This window comes from Melanotaenia boesemani, chromosome 12 (assembly GCF_017639745.1).
Source record: "Melanotaenia boesemani isolate fMelBoe1 chromosome 12, fMelBoe1.pri, whole genome shotgun sequence".
Classification (NCBI taxonomy): Eukaryota; Metazoa; Chordata; class Actinopteri; order Atheriniformes; family Melanotaeniidae; genus Melanotaenia; species Melanotaenia boesemani.
This window is the reverse complement of record NC_055693.1, coordinates 3,637,889-3,651,789: the sequence shown is the minus strand read 5'-3', so window position 1 is coordinate 3,651,789 and position 13,901 is coordinate 3,637,889. Positions and strand designations below refer to the sequence as shown.

The window sequence follows — 13,901 nt, the reverse complement described above, 5'->3', positions numbered from 1 at the left end:
TGACATGATCTAATTTAGTTTAGCATAGTCGCTAGCTGCTTGTTGTCTGGGTTGTAATAGTAGCACAAATTTTGTTCTTTAGGTCAGCTAATGGTATCCTGCTGGAACTAATACAGCCGTTAACATTATGTTGCAGGTTTTCTTGTTTATGCTAATCCTGCACTGTGAATTATTTCCAATACATAAAGATTTCAGATTTGAGTTGAATATGCAGATTTTGTCCAAATATATTTTACTATTCACATCTGAAATTAAATTTCTGTCTTTCAAACGGATCTTTTGGAGTAGGGAAATCAAACTAGTGTACACATTTTCAGCCTCTTTCACATCGTTCAGGATATTGTGTTTTTGTGTTTGTGTGATGGCCTCTAGGCTGAAACTCAACATAGCGACGCAACCCAACATGTGGTCTCTGGAGATTTCCCTGATCCTTCCACCCCGAAGTATCGCCACGCACTGCTGAGCTGACACACACTGAAAACTGCATCTGCCTAGATGAATGTTTTTCCATCTCTCCCCTCCTTTTTTAAAATTTATCTACCTACTTGGTACTTTGCAGTCTACAAACCACTGAAACAAACCAAGTGCTCCTCGTTATCTGTCAGGATCTCCCTCTGCTCTGGAGATGCTCCCTCCTCGCTTCCTGACGTTTCCTCTCCTTCCTGCTGTTTTCACAGCCAAATCTCAAAAGAAGCGGGCAATGAAAGTCAAGCATAACTAAGATAACTGGATAACTAAGAGATGCGTTTATGAGGCAGATACAGGCAGAGAGGTTTAAACAGGATGTGACTTGTAGATTTAAACAGCTCCCCTCTGCCCTTGCCCAAATTCAACCTGCATGACACACAATTAACTTTAAACTAGTTTGTGTTTGAATCAATTATTCAAATGTAAAATCCTGACTATGGTCTGGAGACCTTGCTGGACCAGAGTGAAGGTCAGTTTTAAATCCCACATCATTTGCATTAACTCTAATAACACACATGAGCACTCTCACATGTATTAGGTGACTGTCTCTTTGCAGCTTATTCTGGTCCCATTTCCAATACGTCCCAGTTTCACACAAAGGTCTGCATATAAAACAGTTCAAATCTATCTGATATTGCAGTGCATGGCTTACTCTCCACTGGAATATTTACTTTGTAAATTACACAAGCTGCAGTTTGACGAAAAACACTGATGCAGAGACTTCAGCATCTAAATGAAATCACACTGTTTTCAGTCAACAGATCAAAGAGTTTTGAATTCTAGTTAAAATTGTCTTACTTCACATAAAACAAACAATAAAAACAGCTAGTTTACCCATCCATTATTATATTTTTTGCTAATTACAAAATTCAAAAGTTGCATTACTAGCATGGATGCTAGCGAGGACCACTTCAAGCCCTTAAATGGAACACAAAACCAAACGTAAGACAGTGTCACTGGTTTATCCTTCGTTTACATGTAGACGAGCACTTCACCCTATCATGAAGAGAGAGCCCAAACACTTAAGAAAAGACGGTTCCAGTATCTGCTTGGTCATAAAACCTTTGTGACATCAGTTTTCATATCCACTGGGTTCCATCTGCAGCCAGCAACGTGTTGCCCAAATATCTGTCACCACACAGCCTGAGCACGCCAACTGTGCATGCACCTGGATCAGCCTCCATTCTGAAAAACAACATATCGTAACTAATAAGAGGAACAATGACTCACTGACTAGCATGAGAAGCGTTGGCAACTTATCCCAGATGATGGTATGTTTAGGATTATTTGCACATCTGCAGAGTCACAATTAGCTTGGGGACTCAGAGATTCCTCCAGCTGAAGAAACTCAGTTCCACCATTTCAAGGCAGGAGATCTTTCTTAATTTACAATATTTAGAAATTTCAGTTCAGTTCCTGATATCTGGAACTATCTGCTGTTTCAGACCAGCTTCTAGACAGCCAAGCAGATGAAAATAAGTCTAGAATTTCTTGGTGTATGGATGGTGAAAGCAGTTGGAATTAGGACCCTTCGTTGTTTTTGCTCCTATAAGTACAAATTTTGGTGTTTTTATAGCATCATTGCTACGTATGTTTGTTGTAAACAAACTATGACCAGTTGGTTTTTTTCTGTTATTGTCCAGCTCAGTGGTCCCCATTTTCCTTGGGGACTCCCTTCATGCAACTACCAAACACCCATTGACCTTAATCCTCCAAAAATCAGGGTTACGAGGATAGACAATCTACCCCACTGTCGTAGCTACGCTAGCTTACTGACCTCACTAAACATGGACAAAGATAGATTTGATGCGTGAATGTGACCAACTATGTAGCCTTTTTTTGCTAACTAAGAATTTATGTTATAAAATATTGTTGTATAGCACATTTTGATTGATAAAATAATCGTGACACCCTAAGTGGACATGGACATATTTTTAACAATTACCCAGGATCTGAATAGTCAAAACCTTGTGGAACCCTGTGCTCTTTGGGGGGTCAGGAACCCCAGGTTAGAAACCACCGGTCTAAATTCTTCATAAGAACCCAGTCTATGTCGTTCCCATCAGAAAGACTACTTGGACATCCTGGCGGATAAAGCTAAAACATTAGCTAAAATTAAAATGAGCTCAGCTTGTGCTGTTGTTTAACAACTGCGATCGTGATAAAACAGGAAAGCAGCTACAGCAGCCATCCCCCCCATGAGCTTTAATTTAGCTCCCACATGTCGTCAGCTAACAGAGGAGGACCAAACCAAATGAAGTAAAGTGATTCATAAACCTTTATCCATCACAGCTAACTCTGACATGATTTGATGCAGCTCCTTTGATTCCAAGAAAAGGCTCATAAGACACTTCTCTTCATCTGCATTTTATTATCATTTTTACAAGGAATGCTGCAGCAGCCTCGACCAGTTTAATGAATTAATTGACTGGAAAAACCAAAAACAACCCAAACGAGGATTTTTCCAGTGATCAAGAAGACATTAACCACACACGCTTGTTTTACCATCACTTCATGTTACACTTAACAAGATACATGTGGCATCACATACAAGCAATAACACACATTTTTGCTTTTTGTTTTATGGTTTTTATTATTCTGTTTTTAACATTATTTCCCAATGAGTGACTCACTGAGTTGACTTACATCAGAAGACTAAAAAGATCTGGAAAAAAGACTCACACCTGCTCACATCTAACAAGTGCTTAGTCTCAGACTGAGGTTTTACAAAGACTGTGAATCTTGTGGGTTCACTATTTACAAAACTACAACTAGATTCTTTTGGTATTGTTTGTAATATGTTGGACAGCTGATATCAAACAGGGCTGATCTGCCACCACGCCACTCCCCTTTCTGGACGGTCCAGCTACAACGTTTCATCGCCGGTTCTTGTTCGTCCTTTTTTAAATTTATTTATTTATTATTAATAAGAAGAAGAAGAAGAATTTTTTAATTTTATTTATTGTTTGTTTGTCTGTTTTTGCCGGTGTTCTGACAGTCAGGATTCCTGTTTCTGCTGTTGTCAGAGCTCATGTATGTTGCATTACGTCACTGAGACTTGTGTTAATTCCAAACACGTTTGATATGATCAAGACTGAGACTGACATAAATCAGCGCAGATTACCACCTTAAACCTAACAATCGAGATGACGGGAGCGCGCTGTGACTCCAGTAAGACTCCTAAGATTTCCTCCAGTTTTTAATCTGCAGCTGTGAAAATCGTTTGGTGTGAGTCCAGCATTAGTTGGACAACTTGGCTGTTAATTGGTGATAATTTATGTACTAATCTTAAGAGGTCGGCCTTTGCTTTTTCAAAGCAGATAGATGAACCTATTATCTGTAAAAGAAAAAAAGCATTTTTGTTTCCACATCACAGGATAATTACGCTGAACTCGAAAATGAGTTAATTTGATCATCCCTGATTTCAGCTTTCAACATTGCTGCTGTGAAGGTTGGCAGAGGATTGAGGCCGAAGAAGAAATCAAAGGATAAATGTGCAGCTTTGTGCTTGTTTTTGTGGTTATTAGAGCAGACAGTGTGAAACTATAGTGGGAAAACATGGAAGGTTGACCAACGACCTCTCCTCTGCTTCAGCCTGCAGCTGCACAAATGAAACTGAACGCCAGATCAGACATCGAACCATCTTTCTTTGCCTTCTGATATTTTCAGCTTAAATTCTGCTGGCATGAAACTCCTGATGTCTCCTAACTCCTACAAACCATGTGTTCATGTTGGCTAATTGTTATAAAGAAACTTCACTCTGATGATGTAGACGTGGTGAAGACTTGCTGAAGTTCAAACTGACCATCAGAACGAGAAAGAAAGGGGATTTAAGAGACTTTGAACGTGGCATGGTTGTTGGTCTGAGTATTTACTGAGATTTTCACACACAACCATCTCTAGGGTTTCCAGAGAATGGTCTGAAGAAGAGAAAATATCCAGCGAGCAGCAGTTGTCTGGACCAGGATGTCTGGTTGATGTCAGAGGAGAATGAGCAGACTGGTTGGAGATTTCTTGGCCCACTTTGGGCCCCTTAGTGGAAATAGAAACCTTAAATGATTTCTAGTAAACAAGATTAAAATAAAATAACTTGACCTTCTCGGGGGACAAAAGGGAAATACTGATGTCACAAAGCTCAGATCATCTCCACCAGCTTTCTAGAACATGACTCCGTTGGCAGTTCTGGAGGAAAAATTGGGTTCTACCCAGGACTGGAAGGTGGACCTGATACAGTGGTACAGTGGAGTTTGTATTCATCTCTATTCCTTTTAAGACATAGCAGGGACCTGATTTATTTATTTTTTAATTATGTTCTAATAAATAAAAATTTCAAATGTAAATAAGATGTTCTTTCTCTTCCACAGGACTGTTCACACAATGAATAACAAGATAATGGTGACAATATTTGCTCCAAAAATACTTCATTATCTGCTGCTGAATTTCATTTCGTACTGCTCGCTGAGGAAGCATGACTTTCCACAGCTCTCTATTTTTGAATTCTCCAAGGCCGAGAGACAGACTCGTGTTGAGAAATGTGAACAATAACAAATGTTTTTCTACGTTTGCTTTGTCTCTTCACAGAAACCCCTGACCAGCAGCTGCAATGAGGTCTGTTCTGAGAGATGTGGCACCAGTAGCTGAGTGATACTGGGAGACAGAGGGGCCTTCACACAACCACAGGGGAATCATTGTCGCTACGCTTGTCCAGGTTCCAGGAGCATGGTGCAAACAATCACTGTTTGCTCCTCAGCAAAGCACGAGGAGAGTAACAGGAGAACAACAATGCAGAGAGAAGATGACGGAATAACAAGGTTCGGCTGAATGAAAGGATGAGCCTGGGATTGGAAAGTTCCAAGAAGTGCAGATGGGAAGGAGACGCAGGCAGAGCGGGATAAGGAGTCCACATGGCACTCTGTCTGAGAAGGGACAAAAATAAACTCATATCAAACATAAACAGGGCTCCCACTGTGGCCTTCATATGAAATTCCATGACTTTTCCATGACTTTCAGCAATGATCAGAGGCACATTTGTGCACTTTGCATTTTTAAGCTTCAGTTTCTCAGCTCATGATTATATTTAAAAGGAGCTGTTCTTAAAAATACTCAAAGATTTGTAACCATAATGTAAGTCAAAGTCAATTTTGGAGGGACTATCATGACATCCTGTACACACAGTGCTCTAATGTTTATGAACATGAGCAGCAGGCATAAATATTTAACTTATTCCCTGAAATCTCTGCATCTGCTTGATGGATTTACTCAGATTTTTTTTCACTCCATCTTCATTTTTCACCTTTATTTAAGCAGACATTACAGACTGGTTGTGTATGGATGCAGCATATCACAATTCAAAGGGTTGTAGTATGAGTTTGGGTCAGATCGATGGGTCCACAAAACTCAGGTCTTTTTTCTTCTTTCCTGTTTGTAAATGATTGTTTCCTTTAACCAGGTCCAGATTAATAAATTCTGATATCTTTGTCTAATATTTTGACATACAGGATTATTTGTTTGACCACTTTTCTTTCCCAATAAAAGAACATATCAAAGGATAAATTTCATGTCTACAAAAATCAACACAAAGCTTAAAAATAATCTTAAGACAATGTGTGGAAAGCAGAGAATTGAGCACTAAAGGATGATGCACGTATATGTTTTAATGTGATGTAGCTTCAGAGACAGTTAGCTACATGCTAATATACAATTACGTCATCTCACCCCTTACTTATTGAAACATGAGCAAACAAACAGTATGAGGTAAAAACTGAGTTTGTGAATATTTTATCTGAGCTGCTTTATTAATCCTCTTAGACCAGCTTTCTATCATTTATTTAAGTAGTCTTCAACAACAGTTCTCCAGGCTTCTTGAAGGACTTTTCGAAGCTCTTCTTTGGGTGTTTCTGCCTTTCGTTCCGTTCTGTGCAGATGATCCCACACTGCTTCAGTAATGTTCAGGTCCGGGTTGGATCCATCCCTCCTTCAGACCCACTGAGGTCCGGGTTCTGGGGAGGACCCATCAGACCTGTTGCCCCTGATCTTCAGTCCAGTTTTTGTGTCATGTGACACACCTCAGCCTTTTCCTTCTGTTTCACTACCTTAAGAACGGCTTCTTGACAGCCACGTTTCCATGGAGACCATTTCTGATGAGGGTTCGGCCAACCATAGATGGATCAGCTGAAGGTTGAGATGCATCTCTCAGGTCCTGGTTCAGGTCTTTGCTGGATTTCAGATCCATAGACAGTTTTTAGTCCTGACTCTTCTTCTTTTGTCCTTCACGTGTCCAGTTTCTGCCTCCACGCTGAGATAAGCCAAGTTTCCAGCTAACAGCTGTTTGGAAATCACCTTGTTGCTGCTGAAATCCTGTTTTCTGTCTAGCTGTCTGATCTTTGCTGCTTTTCAGAGACGAAACTAAACAAATGCCAACAAATGACGTCCTTGTGGCAAAGAGGCTAAAGATCCAGTTTTAAACTCCTTCCTTGCTAAGATGTCTGTTGTGTGGCGACACAACTGGTTCATCCTTTTCCTTCAGCCCTCAGCTGACAAACCAACCAGACAGGGGGACACGAGCCGGTGTGTCCATGTGTGAGTGTCTTTTCATTCTCTGTTAATCCCACACCACTACCCTGGTCTCTCCTCCATCACAGAGTGCACGTCTGCCTTCTGGCCTGTTACACGGTAATGCTGTGAGCTAATCAGAGATGGTTTGCTGAGGGAAAATTACTATAACAGCTTAAGTCTAATGTGTTTAACTTGATTGAGATTAACGTTCCTGTAACTCTTCAAATGTGATGAACCAGCATCTGACAGCTGACGCTCCGCTGACTAAGGCCTGAATTACAACACATGAACGAGTGAAAACAAGCCTGAATGACGAGGGAGGAACTTCCCCTGTAAGAACTACAGACAATATTAAGGGTTTTTGTATTTGACACCATTCATTTTCACTCCTCTTTGTCCTCATTTACCCTAAAGCAGTAACAGAGGGCTTTCCCCTGAGGCTCAGCACATACAATTATTTTCTTATTATTAAAGTAGACGAGGAGGAAGTTATTTCTGGACACATGGGTCAAGGGGTGACTGCTGCTGGAGCATTTTCAAGTCTTAATGGACACAAATTTCTCCACGCTGGATCATGAGAACAAACAAGTGTGGTGAAAAAAAAAAAGAGTTATGGTTCACAGAAAACAGCTGTAGAGAAAAAAAAACAGCTGTTTTAGTGCAACGCTCCCTAATAGAGTTCCAACATGAAAAGTTGTCCACATTAGAGGAGAGCACAAAGGTCCCAAAGATGCAAAAACAGGTTGAATTACTGACAATATAAAACATATTACATTTAATCAGATTATGCAGCCATCAATAAATCACATCCACATTGGTCTGAGTGTAAATAAAGCTTTATTCTAAAACTGAAATGAACGTAGTCACTTTAAAGCTACTTACAGCAGATAGAAAAGGAAATAATTGTCTTAACCAGCACCTACATACGAGCTGTTGAGCTGCAGATTTCACTGCATCCATGCAGCAGCTCAGAGTTTGCAGACTGAACAAGGAGGGCTTTAATTACCTGCATGTGTGTGTGTGTGTGTGTGAGTGTGTGTGTCTTTGAACAGAGGGCGGCATGTTATGTGGGCGTCCCAGGTGCATGTGAATGTGAGTTGCTGTAGTAATGTGAGTCGTGCAGGAGACAGCCTCACCCTCTGACTCCATTTTAACCCATTCAGACCAGAGTTGCCATCAGCACATGGGCAGGTTCCCTCGTGTGGCATCAGGCCTTAACTAAAAGGCAACAAATGGAGATATCTGCCACTTTAATCAGAAGATAAGAAGTAAAAATTCCTAAGCAGCCACACAGTCATCTGGGCTTTATGATAAAGTGAAAGTGAAATTCCTTGGACCTCAAGCTCCATTTGTAATAATGCTGCACGTTTGTCTGCAGGAAAAGAAAAAGTACATCCTGTTTAATCCTAGATTTAGTTGGTTAAGGGATCATAATCAGTGTGAGCTCCTCTATAAAAGCAGAAGTTTGGTCAGTTTGATGCTCTGCATTATTCAGGTGTGTTAACACAACGCCAAGGAGGAAAGACATCAGCCATGATCTTAGAGAAGAAACTGTTGCTTCCCATCTGTCTGGGACAGGTTAAAGCTCATTAGCAACTTTTTTTGAGTCCATCTTTCTATAGACAGAAAGATTATTCACAGTGGAAAGTTAACCTTCTTCTCAGGAGTGGATGTCCAACTTCGGCCCAAGATCAGGCTGTGCAATGCTCAGAGAAACTAAATAAAACCCACAAGTTAAATCTCAGATTCTCCGTGCCTCAGTTAGCATGTTAAATGTTAAAGTTCATGACAGTTCAGTATGAAAAAAGGCTAAATAAATATGGCTCATTTATGCTCACTTTACTTATGTAAATGGGTATGTCCATTTCAAACGTCAATCACACTCTCTTACGTCTATTACGTGAGTAAGGTAGTTATTCAGTAATTTCGCCAGAGGGCAGTGCAACGTTCAGAGTTTCAGATAACAGCAAACACAAGATCATGATAATGTACATTCTTAGAAAGAGGCATAACAAGCAACAGTTCAATAGACTGTGGTGGTCTCTCTTCAGCTAATATAAATTGGTTTCTTCTTCTTCATTGTTCCTTCCACTGGTTGCAGGTCAGCTAAACAGCTCGACACTGCCCCCACAGTTTCCAGTGGTACTGCTCAGTTTGCTGCGACAGGCTACACATCCGTAAGATCTCTGAAATCAGACCAAATTATGGATGTACAGGGCACAGAAGACGAACAAAAGGTTCCATATTACAGCGTAGAGCATAGATGGGCCTTTAAAAGAACATGGCAGAACGGTTTAGGTCGGCAAAGCTGCATCTAAACAAACCACAAGACTTCTGGAACAATGTCCTCTGGATAGACAACACCAGAGTGGAGACGTCTGGTCAGGATGCAGAAACCCAAACAGCATATCAGTACAAACAGAGTCAATTATGAGTAAATGTCTCATGCAGCAGGACAATGACCCCAAACACAGCAGCAGATCTACAACAGGATGGCTGAAAAAGAAAAGAATCAAGGTGTTGACATGATCCAGTCAAAGTCCAGACCTCAACCTGACTAAGGATATGTCCACATGGCACCGAACCCGGTTCAGGTGTGAACATGGTGGTGAAAACTAGGAGAAAGGTTTCAACATCCTCAAGACATCGCTGTAGTACATACTACAGGCTGTGGGGCGCGCTAAAGAGTAACACTCCAAAGCTGGAGCAAAACAACGCATGCGCAGATAAAGGCTCACTGCGTGTAGCAGGAAGTTCACATCGGAAGCAGAGAAAAGAAGATAGCTGAGGATTCACTGCGAGGCAAAAAAAGAAACATTTCTTTGGACTAATGAAGAAGTCGAGCTTGTTCTTCTTCAAAAAAGTCTGGACTACAAAGCATAAAAAACTTGAGGAAGGCTGGATTGGGAATCGGCACGTGTTCGTCACATTGACGTCATATCCTCGAGTTGGGCGGCTTCGCTGTCCACACCGTACCGCAGACGGTAGAGGACTGAAACCGATCCACTTTAGCACCTGGCTTCAGACATGGTCGGTTTCATGGAGGCTAATCCCTGGCTTCGTGGGGATGAAAGGGTGGTTTGCTAAAATACTTTTGCGGTTTTATTGCAATCCGGAGTCGTGGGGACGGCCCCTGAGATGCTGTGGTGGGACCTTCAGAGAGCTGCAGAAACCAATGACCTGAATCAGTGTTGGAAAGAATAATTAACCCAAATTCCTCCTTAACCAAGAAGAACCCGACGTGACATATCTCTCATATACAGTTTCTAAGACATTTTGCTTCAATTTATGGTATAAACTTTGCTCAAAATCCTATTGAACACAATCTGATACTTGTCTTCTGTCCCCTAATAGATACCCACAAGCAGAGAACCACATTATAATCACATTATAACATTATAATCAACTATCACATGGTAATACGTAGTAGATATCCCCCCCAAAAAATAAAGATCTCATATTTAAAAAATTGGACTTTTCTTACCATTTTTTCATGGGTCGGGCCTTAACGGGCTAATCATGTGACACACTGATAACATCTCACAGAAAACCATCACTTTTATTATTCCGACACATTAAACAGAATTCTGTCTTTCTGGTGCAAAATATTCTTTAAGAACAAATCAAACTGACATTTAATGCATCTGCAGACGAGCAGATTAATTAAATCTTTTATGTTCATAATCTCCAAACAGCATCTGTAAAAATAGGCTAATTATCAGATGACAAGGATCATAAATTCTGCCTCAAAAACAACATCCTTCCTGCACCCAGTCTGTCCGGCACCAACAACAGACCAATCACACGCCTGCCAATCGCAATTAACAAACGACCCCTCAGTTCACACCTCACATCACTGCCATCTGGTCAGAGATACAGAAGTCATCTCTCTGGTCCATGTGTGTCCCTTTGAGCTTCGTTTTATTTTTATTTTCTTCTGATTAAATTTCCAAAACAATAAATGTTAATAATGCTTTAAACTTAGCAGAGGATATGGCTCAGGGTTCCTCAAACTAATTAGACCCCTGGTGGGTGAATCTGTCCAAAGAAAAACAAAAAAAGAAGAGTTTCTAATACAATTCAGCCCAACAGACTTCAGTGGATCAAATCAAAGCAGAATACATCTGCTGTCTTTTCAGGACCAGTTCCAGACTTCTTTAAAGTAAAGTTACTGAAAGCAGGACATGATTACTGCTTTTTTTTTGGCTGGTAAATAGAAATTCTGCATCCTATAAAAAGGCCCAATTTGATGACAACTTGACATTTATGGATAATCTGACATGTAGCATCATGTCTGTCACCACATCCCTCCTCCTCCCCGTCTGTCCATCCATCTACTTCCTCCCCAGCAGTCAAAGGACTCTGTGTTCAGCTGGGTCCTGCAGATGGGGCCGACCATACCCTGAGCGCGCCGTGGACACGAGCCCAGCCAGAAACGCCACCTTCCCCTGTGACGCGACCACTGACATGAAATATGGAGGCTGACCTGAGATGGGTAACGGGCTCAGAAGGTCGTAAACCTCTGTGGCAGCTACAGCATCAATCTGTTTCCCCAGTCGGTGGTCTTTAATGTCACAGAAAACCTCCTCCTGTGTGATTTCAGCAGAATGAGCACAAACACCTCCCAATAAACAAAAAGACCAGCAGAGAAATTCACTTCATGAGGTCTGTTATAAGTAAAGGCTCCTACTAAATATATAATTATACTGACACATAAGTGGTTCACTATCTCTATATATATTACTCACATTTTAGGACAAAAAGCAACACACAACAGAAAAACAAGTTTCTGTAACACAGAGAGCGATGTTGAAAATTCAACAGCAGGGATCAGATCAGCATGCACCAAAAATCTAATTATTGTCTTAGTCCGACTAAAACTGTACTTTTAAATAAATGTAAATATCAACAGGATGGAACTTGTCTTAGTTTTCTGATGAGGTTTGACTTATATGAATGGAAGTTTTTTTTAAAGCAACACTATACAACTTTCTGACCTTTAAACTTAGTGCTTCTGACCTATTTTGATGTCACACAGTTGTTTATTATGTACATTTCTGGAGTCATTGTTGTCCTGCTGCATTCAGAGGTTGAGAAACTACACTTCGCAAACTTTTATACAGCCTGGAAAATCCTGCTACAGCTGGATTGACTTCACAACACCGTGTCATACATCAACAACTGGATGTCAACATCACAATAATCCATGATAACAGCATTATTTACCACATCTCATCATCTCAAACTTTCCACCAATCAGAGAGCTTAGATTGACGGTGATGTCCAATCAGGAGCAGCCAAAGATCAACCAGTGAGCAGAAAGTTCTATGTGTGTGTGAAAAGAAGAAAAATATTGCTCCTCTATGGCTGGAATAAAGCCAAGAAGACGTTTCTGATGCACGGTGGCGCCACAAAGCAGCTGAGCTGGAGTTGGTTTAGTGAAGATAGCAGGTAAATAGTAGCAGGAATAACTGGAAATGAGGAAAAAGTGGAAACATGGAAATAGTTTCTGTTGTGTGTTTGTTTCAATAGCTAACATGCTACGTTGCCATGGCAACAGGTGTTGCAATGTGTTAAGGACCCAACAAGTATGAATACTGTCAACTTTGGTGCAGAGCCCATGTATTTCTATGGAGATATGAGCAAACTGTGTTTCATGGCGAGAAGGCTTTTTTCCGTGGGTTGCCACTGTTACACGCTTTTTGCTATTAGAAAGATTTGAAGCGCGTTTGGTCCCCAACTTGTCAAGAAGCTTCCCACCAAGTTTGGAGTCACTCGCACGAATCCCCTCAGACTAGTTCGTTCAAATACAATGTGCGTTAAGTGAAAAAAATGGGGAAAAAAATGGACGTACACGCCAAGATGACGGGCACCCCATTGCCATGGCAACATGTGTTCAATTGACTTTTTTGCTCGACTCAGGGTGTTACACGTGTGTGCCGAGTTTCGTCTTCCTACATCAAAGTAGACGTTCGGGACCCCATTCATTTGGGGATTTTATTTTTTTCTAGGTGGCGCTGTTGAGCCACTTTTGCATTGAAGTCTATGCGGACCTTAGAATATCAAAATTTTTGCCGGGCTTGACGTGTGTGCCAAATTTCACAACTTTTCATGGGTGTTTAGGGGGTCATATTTGGCCTCAAAGCTCTTAGAAGAAGAAGGAGAAGGAGAAGAAATATTTCAACAACAATAGGGTCCTTCCATACTTCGTATGGCTTGGACCCTAATAATGCTCCTCTATGGCTGGAATAAAGCCAAGAAGACGTTTCTGATGCACGGTGGCGCCACAAAGCAGCTGAGCTGGAGTTGGTTTAGTGAGGATAGCAGGTAAATAGTAGCAGGAATAACTGGAAATGAGGAAAAAGTGGAAACATGGAAATAGTTTCTGTTGTGTGTTTGTTTCAATAACAATATTTTTTCTCCTGAAAGCCAAGACTTGAGAGAACGATGAGATGAGAAAAGGCTTGGTCACTGTTGATCTGTGTGTTATTTCTACAAAGTTCTGTTAGTAATAAATTCTGCTTTCTTCTTCTGGTCGGCCTTTATACTGCTATATCTATTCATACATTCATTTTACGTCATTTTAGTCTCAGTATATGACAGCTGATCCTGGAAACATCATATCTGATGCTGACTGGGATTAAAAGCTCCAGCTTCTACACGTATTTAATGTTACATAAAAAAATTAAATAAATAAATAACAAGTGGAACAAAAACTGAAAAAATGCTGTTTCACAACTATGGTGAAAAAAACTGTGTGCAAATGGACTTATCTTAATACAGCAGCAAACTTTATATTATTAATGTAGATAAATCCCAAAACACACAAAAGCATAATTTACTATCAGATGTCATGCCAATGTGGAAAGGCTTCAAAG

General features: G+C 40.7%; 1 protein-coding gene across 1 annotated transcript in view; it reads right to left on the bottom strand.

Annotated features, from left to right (window-relative positions):
- Positions 1-13,901, bottom strand: part of plcl1 (phospholipase C like 1) — a 116,253-nt gene that overhangs the window by 99,276 nt on the left and 3,076 nt on the right. The window lies entirely within an intron of this gene.